This window comes from Lathamus discolor, chromosome 1 (assembly GCF_037157495.1).
Source record: "Lathamus discolor isolate bLatDis1 chromosome 1, bLatDis1.hap1, whole genome shotgun sequence".
Lineage (NCBI taxonomy): Eukaryota > Metazoa > Chordata > Aves > Psittaciformes > Psittacidae > Lathamus > Lathamus discolor.
The window spans coordinates 105,399,473-105,418,915 of record NC_088884.1 but is presented as its reverse complement, the minus strand read 5'-3'; the positions used below and the strand labels follow the sequence as shown (position 1 = coordinate 105,418,915).

Sequence of the window (19,443 nt, the reverse complement as noted above, 5' to 3'; positions counted from 1 at the left end):
GAATCCCCGCGCGTTCCGCCGGCTGTGCCGTACCCCCGAGGGCGTGCGGGTCCCCGACGTGCTCACCTCGGGACAGCGACCCGCGGCTCTGCAAGCCGCGCGGAGCTCAGCGGTAGCGGAGTCAGACTCCTCCGCAGCGCAGCAGCAGTGCCGCCGGCTGCCAGTGAAACCCGAAACCGGGGCTGCGGCTGAGGGCCGGCCCTGAGAGGCCGTTCCAGCTCCTCGCACCGTGTGTATTTACACATCCGTGCGCACAGGGACACTCTTCCCAACTTCTTGGGCTGCGAGCCGTGCGGCGCAGGGGCTTTCTGGAGGGAGGGCGCTGGGGGCGCGGAGCTCCGGCGTGACGCTCGCAGCCCGCGGAGGGGAAGGGAAGGAGGAGAAACTTGTGAGAGCAGTCAGGCTGAAACAAGCTGTCACCGGTTCCGAGTTTGTCTGGGGAAGCCACCGCGTTTATGGGTGAGGAGATTGAGCCTGCTTGTGGACAGTAGGAGTCCTGGCCCGGCGCAGTTTCGGAGCTCTCGCTGGACCGGGTCGGCACGGCAGCTGAACGCACAGTAGGTATCATCGATGCGGATTGTCCCGTGGTCACTGCAGGACAGACAATTGCTGCAGACCAGGAAACAGAGGCAGCAGCTGTCTGTGCGTGTTCCGTCTGTTCTTGTCTGCCGGGCATGTGTGTGTGTAGGCATCTTTACGTGGTGGTGTGTGCTGTTACTCCTTAACAGTGCTACAGAGTTCATAACAGGATTCCTCTTTGTTGGTGTCAGGGGTACAAGCAGAGTATGTGTCATCTGACTACTTGTTGGCTTCAATATAAGTAAAAGCCCTTTGTGCTTTCTGCGATCTCCATGTTAAATCTTTGGATTTGTGATGGTTGTCTTAAAATCTCCCTCAAGTATCTGCAGCAGGCTTGCAGAGATCAGTCCTCACTGGGACAGACTTTACCATAAGGATTTTGATTGTAATCCCAGAAGTGTTAGGGAATCTTCAATGGGTGTCTAGAGCTGTTGAGTGGCTTTCTTGTTAAGATAAGGGAGTCTTCTCTTTTTTTCCCTCCATTTGGCTTGTATGGAATATTTATCTTTCTTAGCGGTAACCTGGATGTATATTGTCAGTTTTGGGGGTTTCTTCTTTCAGCAAATTGGAGAGTAGTAAATGATTCATGTTTGATCATGTTACAAACATTTTTACAACACGTGACTGCAGATAAACAGCAGTGGGGTTTTTTGTGGGGTTTTGTTTTTTGTTTTTTTTTTTAGATGGGTACTCTTCTATGTAGGTAGAAATAAAACCCCAGATTAATTCCCTGTGTAGCACAGTGGCTTTGTAACACTGTATTTGTCTAATAATGTGGATTCTGTCTGCGTTAAGTAGCATGGTTGCTGGGAAGATCAGCAGGTTGGATCGTATTGGATCAGCAGGTATTAAGACGCAGTTAAGTTTTTCTGTTGCAGAGTAGTTCTGTACCTAGAAGATGACAATAACTTCTGTATGTTCAGAGGAAAGGATTCCCCATGAGATAAGAATTAAGGGAGGGGGATTTATCAATACAAGGGGCAATGTGTGTTTTCCTAACTAAAAGTCATATAAGTTGCATCCTGTACTCACGGAATGCAGAGTTACAAGCAGAGGTAGAGAGAAAGAAGGATTGAGTGTCAAGTACTTGTTTCCAGTCCTGTGAAATTTCACGTTGTGGCAAGATTTGTTATAGCAAAAGGCATCTTCTAGTATGTTATACTGATGACTTGTGTTAAAAATAAATGTGCTTAGAACTCGTGTTTCTTTGTGCATGGTGTATAAAATCTGACTCTTCTTTGATTGTTGTCCTGTCTCTCAGCTGCTTTTTTCTTCTCTTGTTCTTTACTTGACTCTCATTCTTTAATGAAATTACATAGATTTAGTTTGGAACAGATTGTGTGCCCTCCCCCCCCACCTCTTTCCCCAACAACAACAAAAAAAGCCCTACAGTAAGTAAAAAAATGTAAAGCCATGTAGAAAATTCAGCTAACAATATGATTGTGTGGAAGGCAAGACTTACACGAGAGGGAGGCTGTGGGTTATTCCTTTAAGATGTGCCTCTCCTGTGTTTGCAGGTTAGTGCATGAAGTTCACTTTTATCAGTGGTCCTGTAGCTAGGTTCAGTTTTCTGAAGATGGATTTCAGAAAGCTAGAAATTAAGAAAGGAAATTGCCTGACAAGTAATAGTTTGAACTCTTGATAAGGCCATGTCTGCAGAAGTAACTAGAATAGAAAGACCCTGCGAGCTCCATGTGCAGCTATAGCACATCTCTCAGGACCTTTTCCTCTCTTGCTGCTTCATTCAATATCTGATTTTTTTCAACACACCATGTGAAAGAAAAAAATTAAGAAAAGAGTTGAAATTCAGGATGGGCAGTTTGAAGTGCTTTGCATCCTATTACCTTTAGCTGTCTTCCCTGTAGGCTATTTGGTATTTATTGTGACCTGAAGGCCTTTGGAATTACGCTTTATTCCTCTAGCTGTTGCTTACTGGCTTTATCTGTATTGGGCAGAGGGAATGCTTGACATGATTTTTTCTTTTTTAAATAACCTCCTGGAACAGGGTGCAACACTTCATCGTATCGGGAGGGTTTTAGCATTGTAAACTGTCTTGTGGGTGAGTGAGCTGTATGTTAGCTTTTAGCCAGGAAGGAAAAGAAAGGGCTGTCTTTTCTTGGCATTCTAAACCAAGAAAAATGCAGAAAGAGAATTTTGGCACAGGCTTTCTTCATTTAGTGTCTGCTATTAATCTTACCTCGAATCCTCAACGTTGCAGAAAGCCGAGTTTTCAATAGTGTTGGTTGATAAGGAAGTACACAGCTTTTTGTGAAACTTGTTACTCTACTACCAGTCTTGGGAGGACAGAAAATTAAAATGACAGTAGAGGCCAAATTTCCAGCTTAGATTATCTTCCTACATGTAGGACTGCAAAAAGTCCCAGTAATAAGATTTGATCTATGTTACATAGCACTCAAAAGGTATGAAAATACCAGACATCTCAAAGATGTGGCTGTACTTCAGCTTCAGCAGCATAGCAGACATCCCCAAGTCCTGTGTTGAGACAGATAAAGACTTCATATGCAGAGATGAAGTCCCAGCCTTATAGCAGCGAGGAGGGCATACAGGCTTCACTGGCAGCACTGCTATGGGAGCCAGGAGACTCTGCTCCATCCCTGGAAATGCTCAAAGCCCCATTCAACCTGACCTTGAGCAACCTGGTCTAGTGAAAGGTGTCCCTCCTGTGCAGAGGGATTGGAACTAGATGATCTTCAAGGTTCCTTCAAACCCAAACCATTCTATGGCATTGTGTGTGAGCTCCCAGAAGCAGCTGGATGGCATTAGGAAGCAGTTTGCTTTGGTCCCTGTGGTTTCCAGACCTCAACAGGACAGCCAGCAGTTGGGAGTTGATGCCTCCCAAACCTCATGGTTCTGTGGTGTTTGCTTTCAATAGGTACCCCCACAATCCAGCTGTAGCAGCCAGTCTGTGGGTGGCTGATCTTGGTGTGAGGGGCTGCATGCTGAGAAACATCTTCCTATTCGTCAGCTTCTTGTACATTCCCTGACTAACTCCTACTTCACCATTTTGCCAGTTACATTTCAGTGATCAAAGTGTGGATGGTAGGGACTGAAGCTGTGAATTTATTTCATGTTGAATTGATTATGCATCCAAAATGAACCATAAGGGCCCTTGATTAGCTGCCATTATAAGCTAGATCACTTATTTTTGAAAAATATCCTGTTTTGCTAACAGAAAGTCACTTGATAGGCTCTTAATGCTCTGCAGAATATCACATGAGTAATTATCATCAGTCTTAAATTATGTGCTTTACAAATTTGTTTTATTTGACTGTCTTTACCTACCACCTTTGTTAGCTGTGGTTCTCACTAGCTCTTTTAGTGGCCTTCTTTATCCAAATTTCTGCTTCCTTGAAGAGTTACTATATTATTCTCTACCTTCTCTTTGTAAAAGCAGAAAATAGAGTTCCTTTATTATGATCTCCAGTTCTTTAATTATTTCAGCTTTTTAAAAATGGTTTCCAGTTTTACAAAATGCTTCTAGATGTTTGGATACTAGCACTGGAAGTAATACTTAGGGGTCAGCCCTGTGAAATCCAGAGACACAATAATGATCTGTATACTTTATTTTTCCCTTGTTAAATAGTCTTGTGATGATGCTAGAGATGGGGCTGTTGTGTTGAGCAGGGACCTTGAGTTTTCCTTCAGGAGGATGTTCTCAGGTACTGTCAGATCTTCACAACTTCTGCTGAGCAAGAACACAGATGGCTGGCTGTCAATCGCCTTTCCTCTTTGTAATTAATGGCTTCCTTGGTACTTGTCACTTGCACTGTTTTTCAGTCATTATATTTTTTCTTTTCTTACCTTTTTTCTTCCAAGTCATTGGCTAAATTGCAAAATAAGATAGTTCCCCTGAGGCTAGAAACCACCTGGAGTGTGATGCTGCTTTTTGTTTACAGTCATGGTTTTTGACTTATCTGTTAACTGTTTGAACTAATTTTGTCTGCCTGGCTCAGCTCTTGTTCCATTGGGCTTTGCTAATGAAAATGTCATGCTCTGCCGTGCCAGAGGCCTTTGAAGGAGAGAGCACATGATCTCAGTGCTTTTAACTTTGTCAAACTTCTGTTGTTTATTGTTGTACTGATTAGTTTGGAGGGGCTTTTATGCTCTGGCTCAATGAGACAAACTTGAGCAGCATGTAGAACCCTTTGGCAATGTTTATATAGTTTATTGTCATGGCATACCTTTAGTTTTCCTATATTTAGTTCTGTGCAATTCTGTGTAATAGCAATTATGATTAATAGCTCTTTAGCAAAGACTCTTTTCTTGTCTGTTACTTCCAAGAAGTAACTGGTGTATTCCTGTCCTCCTTTTCCCACATCTGCCTTTGCTTTTAAAGCAGTTAAATTTTTAACTGGACTGGTGTTCTTGGCCTGCCAAACTGAACAATCATGAAGTGTTATAAAAAGTAAAATGCAAAACTCCAGCAATTTGCCTGTGTCCTGGAGGCAGTCAGATCCCTCTAGATGTCACTAACTGGGTGAAACAAACATGCTTTTTCCTGTGTTTGTGTGGTCTGGGCCAAAATCTGTTGGCTATTTCCATATTTTGAGCTACTTCTCTGTTTTACAAGGAGGTAAAGTGCTCCTTCAGTAGGTAGAGAAAGTAGCCTTCCACTTAATCCTTGCTCAAATGACCTGACCTTGGCTCCAGCAGCAGCATCCTGGATTTTCCGTAAGTTCCCTTTCTAGCTCTTTCTGTAACTTTCTTGGCTACTACATCCTCTGTTGTGAGAACTAAAATACGGAGAAGGACAGAAGTGAGACCAGGGGAATCCCTTGCTTCCCAAAAGTGCTAGTAGTTTGCAGCTTAAGCTAGAAAACCTTTTAAAAAGAGCAGCAAGAATGGTCAAGGACACAGGACAGCTTCTGTCCAAGAAACAGTGAAGCAGGAAGGAACTTGTCAGCCAGATGAGACGGCTGAGAAAACTGCATAAATGAGTGGTTGGGAAAGAGTGAGCAAAGGCCAATTCTTCCCTTATTTCCAATTGAGAAATTCCAGGGTGTATCCAGGAGTGATGGTGGCATGCTCAAAACAAATGAAAGGAGGTAGTACTGTGTACAGGATGTACATAAGGTGTAATTAAGATGCACAAATACTTGCCAGAAAATACTGTGGTTAGTTAAGGGAAAACCCAGTTTTAAGGGGTAGCTGGATGTGAAAGTATTGTTGTGTGCTTGTCTTAGTTTTTCTGCTTGTCCCTGAGAGTTTACTTGAGTCACAGTTGGAGATGGGATGCTGGGCTCTTTGTAGGCATCCATTTATTCAGTTTTGACCCTCTTGTGTTTTGATGTTACTTATGGGGGGGGGGGGGGGGGACACATCTGATTCTGTGTTTGTGGCTTGATGGAAAGGAGCTGAATGACCACAGCAGACCATTGCAATGTGTGAAGGCTTGCCTTCTTCAGTTGGAAGTGTGTGTAAGGATAAGAGCTGGTGTTGCAAAGCAAGTTGTGATGGATCTTTGTGCTTTTGATTTTTTTAAAGTTCACAACCACGTTTCCAGGTAGTGCTGTGGGGATGTGTGGGCACAGTCTTACAGGATGAGTATTTAGAAAATGCATCACAGGAGTGGATCACATGAATTCAAGTGGAAAAGAACCCATGAAGCATGTTAGAACCTACTTAAGGAGTTTTTCTCTGCAGTGCTGGCTGTCAAACCGAGTATGTAAAGGTGGAAAAAGTAGCTAAAGTACTACTGTGCTCTGACAATCCTAGTGTGATAAATGACTGTTTAGCAAATGGGAGAGCACTACAGTCAAGGGTACTTAAAGTATGCTAAAGGCCCCTCTTGAGTTGCTTCAGAAAGAAAAATGATGCAGAGGATGCAGACAATTAGCTTTGCTTCTTATTCTTCACATCCTACTCTGTAGATGAGTTGGATGTGGTTACTGTTCCCCATGCCCTGAATGGTTGCTAATTCTTTCAGTATTTTTTTGAAAACAATGTTTCTGTAAATCACTAATCCTTGAGGAACTGCATGTTCTATGATAGCTCCAAGATCTTGTTGCCACCATGTCTGTGTGTATTTAGAACTGGCTACTTTGATTGTTACTGTAATGGAGAGCTAATCATATTGACCTTTAACCTATTAATCATATTAACCTACCTGGGCTAGGACTGGGAAATAAGAATTGTAGTTATCATATAGCACGAAGCATAAAATCATAAAATGATAGAATGGTTTGGTTTGGAAATGGCCTTAAATCTCATCCAGTTCCAATCCCCTGCCATGGGCAGGAACACCTTCCACTAGACCAGGTTTCTCAAAGCCCCATCCAACCTGGCCTTGAACACTGCCAGGAACAGGGCAGCCACAGCTTCTCTGGGCAACCTGCGCCAGTGCCTCAACACCCTTAGAGGGAAGAATGTTTTCCTAATCTACAATCTAAATCTACCCTTTGCAGCTAAAAGCCCTTCCCCCTTATCTGAAGGGGGCCTATAGGGATTCTGGGGAGGGACTCTTCATTAGGGACTGTAGTGACAGGACAAGGGGTAATGGGTTAAAACTTAAACAGGGGGAGTTTAGATTGGATATAAGGAAGAAGTTCTTTACTGTGAGGGTGGTGAGGCACTGGAATGGGTTGCCCAAGGAAGTTGTGAATGCTCCATCCCTTGTGGTGTTCAAGGCCAGCTTGGACAGCCTTGGGTGACATGGTTTAGTGTGAGTGGAACGGGGGTTTGGAACTTGGTGATCTTAAGGTCCTTTCCAACCCTAACTATTCTATGATTCTATGATCCTGTCATTACATGTCCTTGTAAAAAGTCCCTCTCTCGATTTCTTGTATTACTCTCTTTAGGTACTGGAAGGCTGCTCTAAGGTCTCCCCAGAGCGTTCTCTTGTCCAGGCTGAACAAGCGCAACTCTTAACCTCTCTTCATAGGAGAGGTGCTCCAGCCTCTGATCATCTTTGTGGTTCTTGCTCCCTCAGGTCTTGTTTTGGGTGCTGCAGAGCTCCACACAGGACTGCAGGTGGGGTCTCAGCAGAGCAGAGCAGAGAGGGAGAATCACCTCCCTTGACCTGCTGGTCACACTCCTTTTCATGCATCCCATTATACAGTTGGTTTCTGGGCTGTGAGTGCACACTGCAGGCTTATGTCGAGTGTCATCAGCCAACACCCGTAAGTCCTTCTTCTCCTGATCCACCAAGGGTCCATCCATCAAATCCATGATTCTTCAGTTTAGAGACAAGGATGGTGTGCTGGACAGTGTCAAATGCCTTGCACAAGTCCAGGTAGATTACATCAGTTGCTCTTCCCTTATCCACCAATGCTGTAGCCCTGTTGCAGAAGGCCACCAAATTTGTCAGGCATAGTTTTCTCTTAGTGAAGCCATGTTGGTTGTCACCAGTCACCTCCTTACTGTCCATGTGCCTTAGCATAGTTTCCAGGAGGATCTGCGCTATGGTCTTGCCAGGCGTGGTGGTGAGAAATGGCTGGCCGGTAGTTCCTTGGGTCTAGCTTTTTTAAAAAATCGGGATTATAGTCCCCATTTTCCAGAGGTAGGAACTTCACTGGACTGACACAACTTCTCAAATATGATGGAAAATGGCCTGGCAACTTCATGCACCGGTTCCCTCAGCACCTGTGGATATATTTTATCAGGTCCCATTGACAAGGTGGTCTTGAACATGGTCATCTACAGCAGGCAGTTCATTTTCTCCCAGTCCCTGCCTTTGCCTTCTGTGACTTGAGCAGTGTGGCTGGAGCTCTTGCCAGTGAAGACTGAGGCAAAAAAAGTCATTGAGCTGTCTCCATGTCCCGGGTAACCAGGTCTCCTGTTTCCTTCTGGAGGGGGCCCACATTTTCCCTTGGCTTCCTTTTATCTCCAATGTGCCTGTAGAAGCTTTTCATGGTGCCCTTAATGTCCCTGGCCAGATTGAGTTCTGTTAGAGCTTTAGTTTTCCTATCCTGATCCCTGCTAGAACTCTTTCTTAATGCTTCCTTTTAGGGCATAACAGGTTGCTGCTGTTCAGAGGCAAGTATCTGAATGCACACATGTATCTAGGAGATGAAGACAGACTTTTGGGACTCTATTTAGTTAATTATATCATTGACTAATTTGTCTTGGAAAGTGTGATGAGTAATTTGGGATCTCAGTGTTGTTACATGTGAGATAACGATGAGGGAAGAAGCTCTGCTGTACATCTGCTTGTAATTATGAATTACCTACTATGGTATTTTGATTGTCCACAAGAAGTCAGAGCAAGCAGCCTATTTGCTGAATAAGCAACTATGGTAGAGCCACTAGATGTTTCCTTCGAGGGTTTGGTTTTCTGGTTGTTTTCTCTGTGTGTGTGTGTCTCTATAGTGGGCTTGTGTTGAGCTTTTACCTCTTATCCTTGATTGAGATCAAAATTGCGTGTCAGATGCATGGATAGTAACTGTGATTATCACCACTAAGTGGTCTTGCAACACACAAAAGAAGTCCTGGATGCTAGAAAGAAATCTTATCTCTGGCAGTTGCAGTATTTGTGCAGCTGCTCCTACAGATGTTTCTTTTTCCTTCTCTTTTGTAAATTTCTCCGAAGAAGTAAACCAACAAAGAGAAACATTAAAGGGCCAGCCTGGAGGAACCAAAAACTTGCAATGCCTTTTAGTTTGGAGACAGTGATGGAGATAGTAGATTCACAGTTTAAAAAGGACTGTGAAGTAAGACTTCACGTTTGCAAGTACAAAGCCTGCCTTGGCTCTGTATTCAGTATTGCTAAATGGAGGTGTCCTAAAAATGTGAGTTTTGCAAATGGGCTCTGAAAGTCATAATCTGACTGTAGCAATTGGGGATCTTAATAGCACTGCTGGAACCCAAATTGATTTGATCTCATAACTTCAATGTCAAGTGTACGGAGTTTAAAAGTGGGCAGGAAAAGTCCCAGTCAAAAAGCTTGTTCTGACAAGAGTTCTGCAGTGTGGCTAAAAATGAAGTTTACAAATGAAAGCATAGCAGCAAGCCTTCCCTCCCCCCACTCAATAGCTGGTTTGTAGATTGGAGATTAATTTTGTTCATACGTATTGGAAAATGGCATTCAGCATCCGCTGTGAGACGTGTTTATTTGCTGTTTAAAAAAAGTGAAAGTACAATTCCGTAGCATGGAAGTGGGAAGTCTTGAAGGTGCCATTTTATTTACAATTTAAGTAAAAATTCTTCAAAAGTCAATAAATTAATTTGAATGTAAAACATTATTAACATCATTCATGATGCTGAAACCCCTTCTGTTCCTAGGAGAGTGCAGGGCTCAAACTGGAGTCAGTTAACTTCATCATCCAGAGACATATAATAAATGATAGTTAGAAAAACATACATTTGTATAGACATCTGTCTTGATGCCAGCAGGCTTTCTTAGTTTGGGTTTTTCTCTCCAGGGACACTACTAATCATGCAGCAAGAACCTGTAAGAAGGCACATTGTAAGTAGTGGTTTTTGAGTAATGAAAGCTTAAGAAAAGCAATATGCGTCTGTCTGTAAGCAAAAGATCTGATCAGCTTTTGGGTTGTTTAGTTTTCCATGTAACCTAGTATGTGTATGTTGTCTGCTGCCTAAATGTAACCCACCATGCTTCAGTACTCTTTCTTAAGAGAAAATCAGACCTGCCTTTGTGCATTGTAGTGAGAATGAGAGAGCAGCTTTAACCTGAGTACATAAATACATCAGGTGATAAACATCAGGGAGGGAGCAGAACGATTTTGGGTGATAATGCTGGACTAAATTGATGTAGACTGTCCACAAGTATGCTGGGATAAAAAAAATTTGTAGCAGAGTAGGGAATTCCTGGGACTGCTGGGTTGGGACTGAGGGGGGATATTAAATTAGTTGGTTTGATCGTGCTTTTTCACTGTCTGGAAGTGACTGTGTTGCTGGCTCCCATGGGGCTTCAGAAACTGGGCTTAATGATTCTGGTGGTCCTTTACTGTCCTGCCTGTTTATTATGTGGGGACAGTTGTAAAAGAATAGGCTAGTCCCTAACCATAGGAATATTTTACATGTATTATGAGATGTGCCAAGGCAAAAATATAATTGACAGCAAATCAACATGCTTGCATCACAGCAGGACCCTTATTATTTTCACTGTGATGATTCTGTCCTGTATGAGCCAACTATTAATTCATTTCTGGTGGCTTGACTGATTTTGAAGAATTTACAAGGTTTCAGCGCAAGTGTTGCAAACAGTTCTGATCACTTGCCATGATGATTTGACTCCTGATTTGGTCAGCTGTTACTGGTAGGCTTTACCCCATTTAGAAATAGTTGTTGTCTCTGCCTTTACAGTGGTCTGTGGGTCTTTGTATGGGAGTAGCCACATAATTCCCTTCACATGCTGTCTTCTGCCAGGCATAAGGGAAGAGGGAAGCTTCTGGGAAGGAGCAGGGGGCAGCTGTGATGATGACTCTGTAAATTGGGGAGCTTGGCATGTTTTTTAATGCACAGCATTAAAGTATCTTGGAGTTGACTGTTGTGTCCTCTCCTGTTTAATATGTGCTGAACTGTACCTCTTGCACTTCTGCTGTCAGCCTGAGCTCACACAGCTTGCAGTGCTCTTGGCTGACACCAGGAAAGGGCTAAAGCAGCCGGCTGAGTGTGTACCACATGGCACATTCAGTGTCAAGACTATTTATCACGTAACGAGATTAAGCCATTGTGCAGCACTGCCGTACAATGCAGGTTCACGCAGCTCCTGATACCTTTCCTCGGCAACTGGAAAAGTACAGAACAGGAGTTCAGCATCGGGGTGATCCTCTGCTAGCATTAGAAATAAAATCCTAAATGCTGAGACTCCCTTCAGATGTTTGCATGTTATTTGATGGTGTCACTCCTGGGGCACTGCTTCGGAGATCTTCATCTCCCAGCATGAACAGAAAGGCTATGAAACGTGAGTTTTACCATTTCTTACTTTCATTGGGACTACTGGGAAATGGCACCTTAGCCAAAAGGACATACTAGTTATTATTAGTCTATGTAGGAATATGCAGTAAGTATTTTGCACCTTACTTAGGTGCCCAGTAAGTAATGATAAATTACAATACCTGATGAAAATACCCAGGGAAGGAAATAATTTCCAGTCTGTACCACTATACCAAGTGCCGCATGAATCCAGGTCAATAAAACAATAAAGAAAAGGTCACGCTACTACAGTGGCAGGTTAAAAACTGGAATAATGGGATACAAGCAGTGCTACTGAGAGATTTCAGAGGGATGTGCTTTTGCAGTATTTCAGTTTCCCTCCTGAGGATGTGAAAAACAGGCAGTTATCACTGAGCTGTTGCTGTGGACAGGTAGTTATGACAGGGATAGATCTGATTTCACTTGCAGACTGATTGCCTGATGGTGCTGAATTGTAGACAGAGTGATTGGGATGTATTGATAGATGTGGAAGTGTGCCATGAGGAGCTAATTATTTCCCAAATGACCAGTGAGAAAATGTTTGCTTTTTCTTTTTTTCCCTTGGAGTTTGCAAAAAGCTTTCACCTGCCATTTAGCTTCCCCTTAGAAATAAATACATGTAGTGTCTTAGGCTGGTGGGTTTGTCTGGGTAATTTAAAGCGAAATTGTATGTCTGGGGCCTGTGATACCACTCAGATGTGCTGATACTTTAAGTAGGTCATACTTTTTTTCTAATGACCTGAAATATCTGACAAATCTCCATACAACATGGCTCTTGAGAAGAGCAAGAGTATGGCAGCGGTGGTAACATTTTTTCACTCAGTGGTTTGATTTTTTGAGCTGCAGGAGCATTCCTCTTCTTTTTGTACTTCTTGGAGAAGACATTTAGCATTTTCTTGTGGATCTTGGAGGTGCCGCATGAGGGACTGCTCTATGTGTGACAGATCAGTGAGCTGTTCTGTACCTGAAATTGCGAGCTCCAATGTGAATACAGTGTCATGTACTTTACTTATTTGTAGCCTCACTGCTCCTTTCATTCCTGTCTGGGGATCAGAGGTCCATATGAGGTCTGGTTTGTACCCATCTTATTCAGTATAGTCCTGAAGTACTCAAAAAATGCCATGATACTTCCTGTTAAATCTACACCTTTCTCATGGAAGATTTCTCTTTGCATGTTACTGCACTTTATCAAGTTTGTTCTTTAATATGTGTAGTGTACACCTTCTTCACATGTTTATATATTGAAAAACAGTGTTTGTTTTCCATTTTCGGTTCTCTAGCATATTAAGTTTGGGATGGAAAGAGAGATAAAAAAGAAGCATATTTTAATTGAGGAAGAGTCCCTGTCTGCCCATTTTTACAGTTATGGCATGCTTACATTAAATAAAAGCTGGACCATTACCCAAATCTTCTGCTGAAGGAATATTTACTAATACCAGCAACTAAGGTAGTTTGTGATTTCCAGAAAGAACTGCTCTTCTGCCTATCTTTCTTACCTGCTCAGAATTTCTGCTCTTTAGCAATTGTAACTTGCAGTGCCTACAGCTGTAGGCATTTGCATTTACCTGTCCCATTGCTTTTGAGAATAAGTAAGAGAGAATAGGTTTTATATCCCTAGATATGATTTATTCTTGTCTTTGAATAAATCTTTCCCCTTTCATGGAGTAAATCCACCCTTTTATGATTTCAAGCAGTGAAGAGGTAATGTTGCCCTGGAGAATAATCAAAAGCATTAGGGAAATGCCTAAAGCATGGAAAACAAATAGCAAGTATGTCTACAATCACTCTGCACTGGGAGATTACTGGAAGTTGCAGCCAGTGTGTGGTGAATGTTGGCTGTGATATGACAGTACAGCTGAAAGAATACATGCACAGCTATGGATGCCAACTTGGAAAATACAAAGTGTGGAGCTGGGGGTAGCAAGGTACTCCTTAAATTTTGTGTGAAGTTAATGTCTGTGCTTGAAAAATAGGATGAAAATCTGAGCTCAGAAACAAGCTGTGTGTGTTGCTGGAGGTCTGGAAAAAGTAGATTTGTGTATATGTGTGTGTGTGTGTTCAGAAGCATGCAGAAGCTCAGCTTTTTAGCATCTGCTGCAGATGATTAGCAAGGAAAGGGTTGAAGTCTTATTGTAAAAACAAAAAGAGGATCTACTGGAAAATGTAGAACGACACAATGGTTTGGTTTGGAAGGGACCTTAAGGATCATCCAGTTCCAACCCCCTGCCATGGGCAAGGATACCTTCCACTAGACCAGTTGCGCAAAGCCCCCTCCAACCTGGCCTTAAACACTTCCAGGGAGGGGGTACCCACAATTTCTGTGGGGACGCTCCATGTCAAGAATATCAAGAAATAATCACAGAGACAAGGTCTATTAACCAAGCTTCTTGGTTTGTGTATGTTTAAAAGCAAGGAGGCTTGAATGGTTTTTCTAGTTTATAAACTTGGATGCCTAGACAGATTGCTTGGAAACTGACATGAGCAAATACTTTGTTCTGAGACTCACTGGAAGTGGAACAAAAAGAAGCTGTGTGTTTTGCCTAGTCCATCATTTGCAGAATATTTGAGGCTAATAAGGTAGGAAGAAGTAAAGTAGTGTGGAAATCATGACATGATTCTGTAATTTCTCCCCCTTTAACTGGCCTTTTAAAATTTTACAGAGCTGTTTAAGCTGCAACTTGTATTTTTGGTGGTGGTGGTGCTGAAACAACTCTGCAGGAAGACTGGATGTTTTAGCTGAAAGCTTATGTGAAAATACATTAGTTTTCACCAAGCTGACATGAAAAGGTCACTGAGTTCCAAGATGGTGATGGTGAGACAAAGGATACTCATTTTCCATCCTAGGCCAAAAGAGTACACAGTAAAATTGCTGTTTGGTTGGGGTGATGTGATTTTGTTTGGTTTTGGGTTTGTTTCAGTTTATTTTATGTGATAGGATATTTAGTGAGCCCGTTTAATATATATGTGCTATGTCATATAGTATCATAAAATTGTCAGTTCTTTTGGTTTAAATTGTGTTTGAAATGAAAACCAAATAATACGCTCCTATTAAGTAACATCTCATTAAGGCCTTGGTGCTCCATTGTGACATTAGAACGGCTGATTGTTCTGGTCATGGAATTTGTAAAAAAGTCAAGGAAGATGCAGAGATTGAAAAAAATTTTCGTGGTAGGTGTTTTAGTGATGGAAGAATAATACTAAAGCCTCTGAAGGTGGGAAGTGAGGAAGAAAGCCTCGTCTTAACACTTGTACACTTAAGACAGGATTGAATTGGTAAGCTGGTGTTCAGACAAGGAATTCATAAACAAGGAGGCAGTATTTTTCTTGCATGTGTTTATAGATATATCAGAGCTACTTTTCTTAGAGACTGTGAAAGAGCGGATCTATTGCTGCTAGTTAGTGCTAGTAGCATCTGGGCTTAAATTTGGCATTGTGAGTCATAGAATCATAGAATAGGGTTGGAAAGGACCTCAAGATCATCTAGTTCCAACCTCCCTGCCATAGGCAGGGATACCTCACACTAAACCATCCCACACAAGGCTTCATCCAACCTGGCCTTGAACACTGCCAGCGATGGAGCACTCACAACCTCCCTGGGCAACCGATTCCAGTGCCTCACCACCCTAACAGGAAAGAATTTCCTCCTTATATCCAATCTAAACTTCCCGTTTTAGTTTGAACCCGTTACCCCTTGTCCTGTCACTACAGTCCCTGACGAAGAGTCCCTCCCCAGCATCCTTATAGGCCCCCTTCAGGTACTGGAAGGCTGCTATGAGGTCTCCACACAGCCTTCTCTTCTCCAGGCTGAACAGCCCCAACTTCCTCAGCCTGTCTTCATACGGGAGGTGCTCCAGTCCCCTGATCATCCTCGTGGCCCTCCTCTGGACTTGTTCCAACAGTTCCATGTCCTTTTTATGTTGAGGACACCAGAACTGCACACAATACTCCAGGTGAGGTCTCACAAGAGCAGAGTAGAGGGGCAGGATCACCTCCTTCGACCTGTTGGTCACGCTCCTTTTGATGCAGCCCAGGATACGGTTGGCTTTCTGGGCTGCGAGCGCACACTGCCGGCTCATGTTCGTTTTCTCATCGACCAGCACCCCCAAGTCCTTCTCCGCAGGGCCACTCTGAATCTCTTCTTTGCCCAACCTGTAGCTGTGCCTGGGATTGCTCCGACCCAGGTGTAGGACCTTGCACTTGTCATGGTTGAACTTCATCAGGTTGGCATCAGCCCACCTCACAAGCGTGTCAAGGTCCCTCTGGATGGCATTCCTTCCCTCCAGCGTATCAACCGGACCACACAGCTTGGTGTCATCGGCAAACTTGCTGAGGGCGCACTCAATCCCACTGTCCATGTCAGCGATGAAGATGCTAAACAAGACCGGTCCCAACACCGATCCCTGAGGGACACCACTCGTTACTGGTCTCCAGCTGGACATCGAGCCATTGACCAAACTCTTTGTGTGTGGCCATCCAGCCAGTTCTTTATCCACTGAGTGCTCCATCCATCAAATTGATATCTCTCCAATGTGAGTGAATTATAACTTTTTTTTGTTTGACATGGCAACATTTAACAGCTAAAAGATGAACTTCAAATGTGTGTGATTATTCTTGCACAACACAATTGCTTGCCACATGCTGACAGATATCCAGCCTGTCCCTGAGCAGTGATCGGCCCCTCATGGTCAGCTCCCTGCAGTTTCTTTGCTGAACATGGTGTTCTGTGGTGTGAAATAACCCTTTGGCTAGTTTGGGTCATACGTCCTGTTTCTGCTCCCTCACAGCATCTTGTGCCCCTCCTCACTGGCAGAGCATGAGAGACTGAAAAGTCCTTGATCAGGGTGAGTACTACTGAGCCACAACTAAAACATCGGTGTGTTATCAGCATTGATCTCAGACTAAAGCTAAAACAGCACTGCGCCAGCTACTAGGAAGAAAAAATTCTATCCCATCCGAAACCAGGAGAGCAGAAAAAATATGACACTTCATCCTGCACCCGTGAAACGTTGGATTGTTTTAAACATAGTTATTCTTTTTGTCCATACTGATAAGAAATTTAAATGGGATGATACCTTTTGCAGAGCTGGGGAAAAAAATCTCTGTGGTAGAAAATCAATAATTGCCATGCCTCTCCCAGCTTTTGCAGCACTTCCCTTTACCCAAGCTGGCAGTTCAGTGTATTTGCTGCTTGTTAATAGTCATGCTTTATGTGATTTGGTAGCATGAATGTGCACTTCTAAACAGCTGTTAAACTTCCTACAGCATTTGTGAAAAGGAAATGTTAAATGTGAACAGTTTGCAAGTTGTTTTCTTGTAAGCAAAATTCTCTCCATCAGTCAGGAAACCATATTGTGTTATAGGTCACAAACATCAAACACAGCCAAGTAAAATTCTGGTTTTTATCTTGCTGTAGAATTCGGGAAAACTCTGAATAGTTCAAGGTGGTGTTTAAAAAAAAAAAGCTGCATTAATTTGAGCATTTGGGGTGGGGAAACAAAAAGTTAAATTGAGTAAGGTCTTCAGGATAACTTACAAGTTTGTGCATAGTTATGCTAATTTTGCTGTGAGTTTTTTGCAGCTGAAGTGAGAATCTGTTAATCAGAACAGTTTTAGTTGTTACCAAAATACAATGAACTCTTGTAAGGTTTTTAGATGGCTGAATACATATATGCTATTATAAGAGCAAAATTGTAGCATTCTTATTGACAGACAGATTTTGACTGGCTCTTTGAGGGTGTGCAGGGCTGGCAAATAAAAATGAAGTCCTCTGGAAACAACAGAAGACAGGCTGCCCGGTGTCTTGTGTTTGTAACATACCTGAGAGCTAGTTGTAATTGGAGCCTCTGTGTACAATGGACTAGAAAGAATACTTCATTACTGTGTGCATTCAGTCAGGTAGTGTACGTGGTACATGTTTAACACAGGAGGGGGCTCTGAGAATTTCACGGACAAGTTTAGGGTGAACACGTTCCTTGCATGTGGTGAAATGGTGGGTCATTTCCACTGAGCATCTTTTATCCTCTCTACTCTGCAGCATGTTTAGCAGTTTGCCATGTTGGTTTTCAGACAGGTTCTTAAAAATTGCCAGAGAGCTTAGAAAATGCAGCAGCTGCTGTGCAGAAAGCTGGGAACAGATAAGTACGGATACGTGCCTTCAGTGCTTTTTGGACTTAACTGTTGTTCAGTGTGTTGACCTGCTGTGGAGGCTAGTGTCAGCAGCTCCACAATCCATACTGTTTTACCAATAGACTTTGACACACCTTTCTTTCAAAAAAAGCTATTACTATTGGACTTAGTAGTGTTGTTGTGTTGTTGTTATCCTAAGTGCTGGTGACAGTGTCTTGGCATTCTGCTTGCACGAGAGATCGGGTTCATGACCTCAAGATACATCTGCTGTGGGCTTTTGATAGCTGATGCAATTTTTCCTCAAACAAAAGCTTCCATTTATATCGTGTTCAGTATCTCCTGAAACCAAATAAAAAAGGCACAGAAAGTATTGCTGAGAAAATTCAGCCCATACCAATAAACCAGGAGTCAGATAAATGTAGTAGAAAGCCAGCAGTAAGTTGAAATATGTGGAACATCATTTTATGGTTATTCCAGTTGTTTGTGTCAATCTACCATTTGAAAGAGGAAAACTTCCTGCAAAGAAAGTCGTATAGTTCATGGCATTACTGCTGTTTTGTCCAGCGTGCATTCGCAGGTTTGTTCGTATGCTTAAATCCTTGGTTTTGACCTGCACAAGTTAGATGCTGTCTTGGTCAAAAATGCTGTAACAATGGGATGATTTCTTCACATACGGAGGACATTAGCAGTGAGGGTTACTAAGGTGTGTTTTCCTGAACTGCTGTATTTTCATAAATTCAGAACCACACTTAACATTTTGAGCTTGATGTGGAATCGTGCAAAGCTCAAAACATGGGAAATCTGAAACAAGTGGCAGTAGTCATACAGAGAAATCTTTTGGCTAAACTGTAAAATACAGTTATATACATATATATACATTTATACATTTTCTGTTTATGTATAGGGTCCTCATGAGCAGCTTTGTGTGTATGGAATGGTAGTCATCAGGATGATAAAGATGTTTGGAAACTATTCAGACCATCTTTTTTTTTCTAGTACAAATTTGGATGAAGGTGTTGTGTGTGGAAAAAATGAGCTTGCGCCAAATGGTGTACCTGCATGTCTGAACAGCTGAAGGAACACCTCACTGAACACCTGAGGGCTTTTGCTGGGCAGTGGAAAGGTGGTGCTTGTTCTTGTCGTCTAAGCAAGAGACTGTTTACTCACTTAAGCATGCTGTGGTAACTTTGATGGTTTATATTGCTGCTAGTGGATACTGCTGATGTACTTCCCAAGCCACATATTTTCTTGCTGTATGTTTGTCATCTTCCCCTGTATGTTGTTGTTTTTCTCCTTAGTGTTTGCACCCTTCAAATATTTGTGGAATGTTTTGTGTTCTTTGTTGCCTGTCACGATGTCAGTCCAACAAAATGCTCATCTTCATTCCTCTGCCCTGAATGTCTTCCAAGTTGTTTTTGTTGTTTCCAGTGGAGAAAAATCAAACTCGGTAAACAAACTGATGATACATTGATATGATGTATTATTTTCAATATTGAATTGGACAGCAAGTTTGCAGCTAATTTGTTATATATTACCACCGTTAAGGAACTGTAATGAAGAAAGAGATCTATGTTTACTGTGTTCCTTTCAGGCTGGTTTTGTCAGAGAAGACAAATTGTATTTTTCAAATGTTAATCTTGCAAGAAGCAGGCCAGAGTTGCAGTCTTTCCTCTGTTCTTAGTCCATCAAATGCAATTCTTGCTGTTCTCATGAGGAATCAAATCATTCTTACAAATCTTAAGGGCAGGTTTCTATCCAAGAGCAACAACTTCACTGCCTTAAGAGACGAGGAAAAAAGCCAGACTAGCTGTGACAAAGTCCGAGTTTTGTAAATTGTACCAA

At 42.5% G+C, this 19,443-nt stretch overlaps 1 protein-coding gene across 2 annotated transcripts in view; it reads left to right on the top strand.

The window, feature by feature from the left end:
- Nucleotides 1-219: 219 nt before the first annotated feature.
- Nucleotides 220-19,443, top strand: part of ARHGAP24 (Rho GTPase activating protein 24) — a 218,446-nt gene continuing 199,222 nt past the window's right edge. For both annotated transcript variants that reach the window (XM_065689068.1, XM_065689057.1), the window contains exon 1: nucleotides 220-557. The gene's annotated coding sequence lies outside the window, so the exon portion shown is untranslated. The remainder of the gene's footprint in view (nucleotides 558-19,443) is intronic.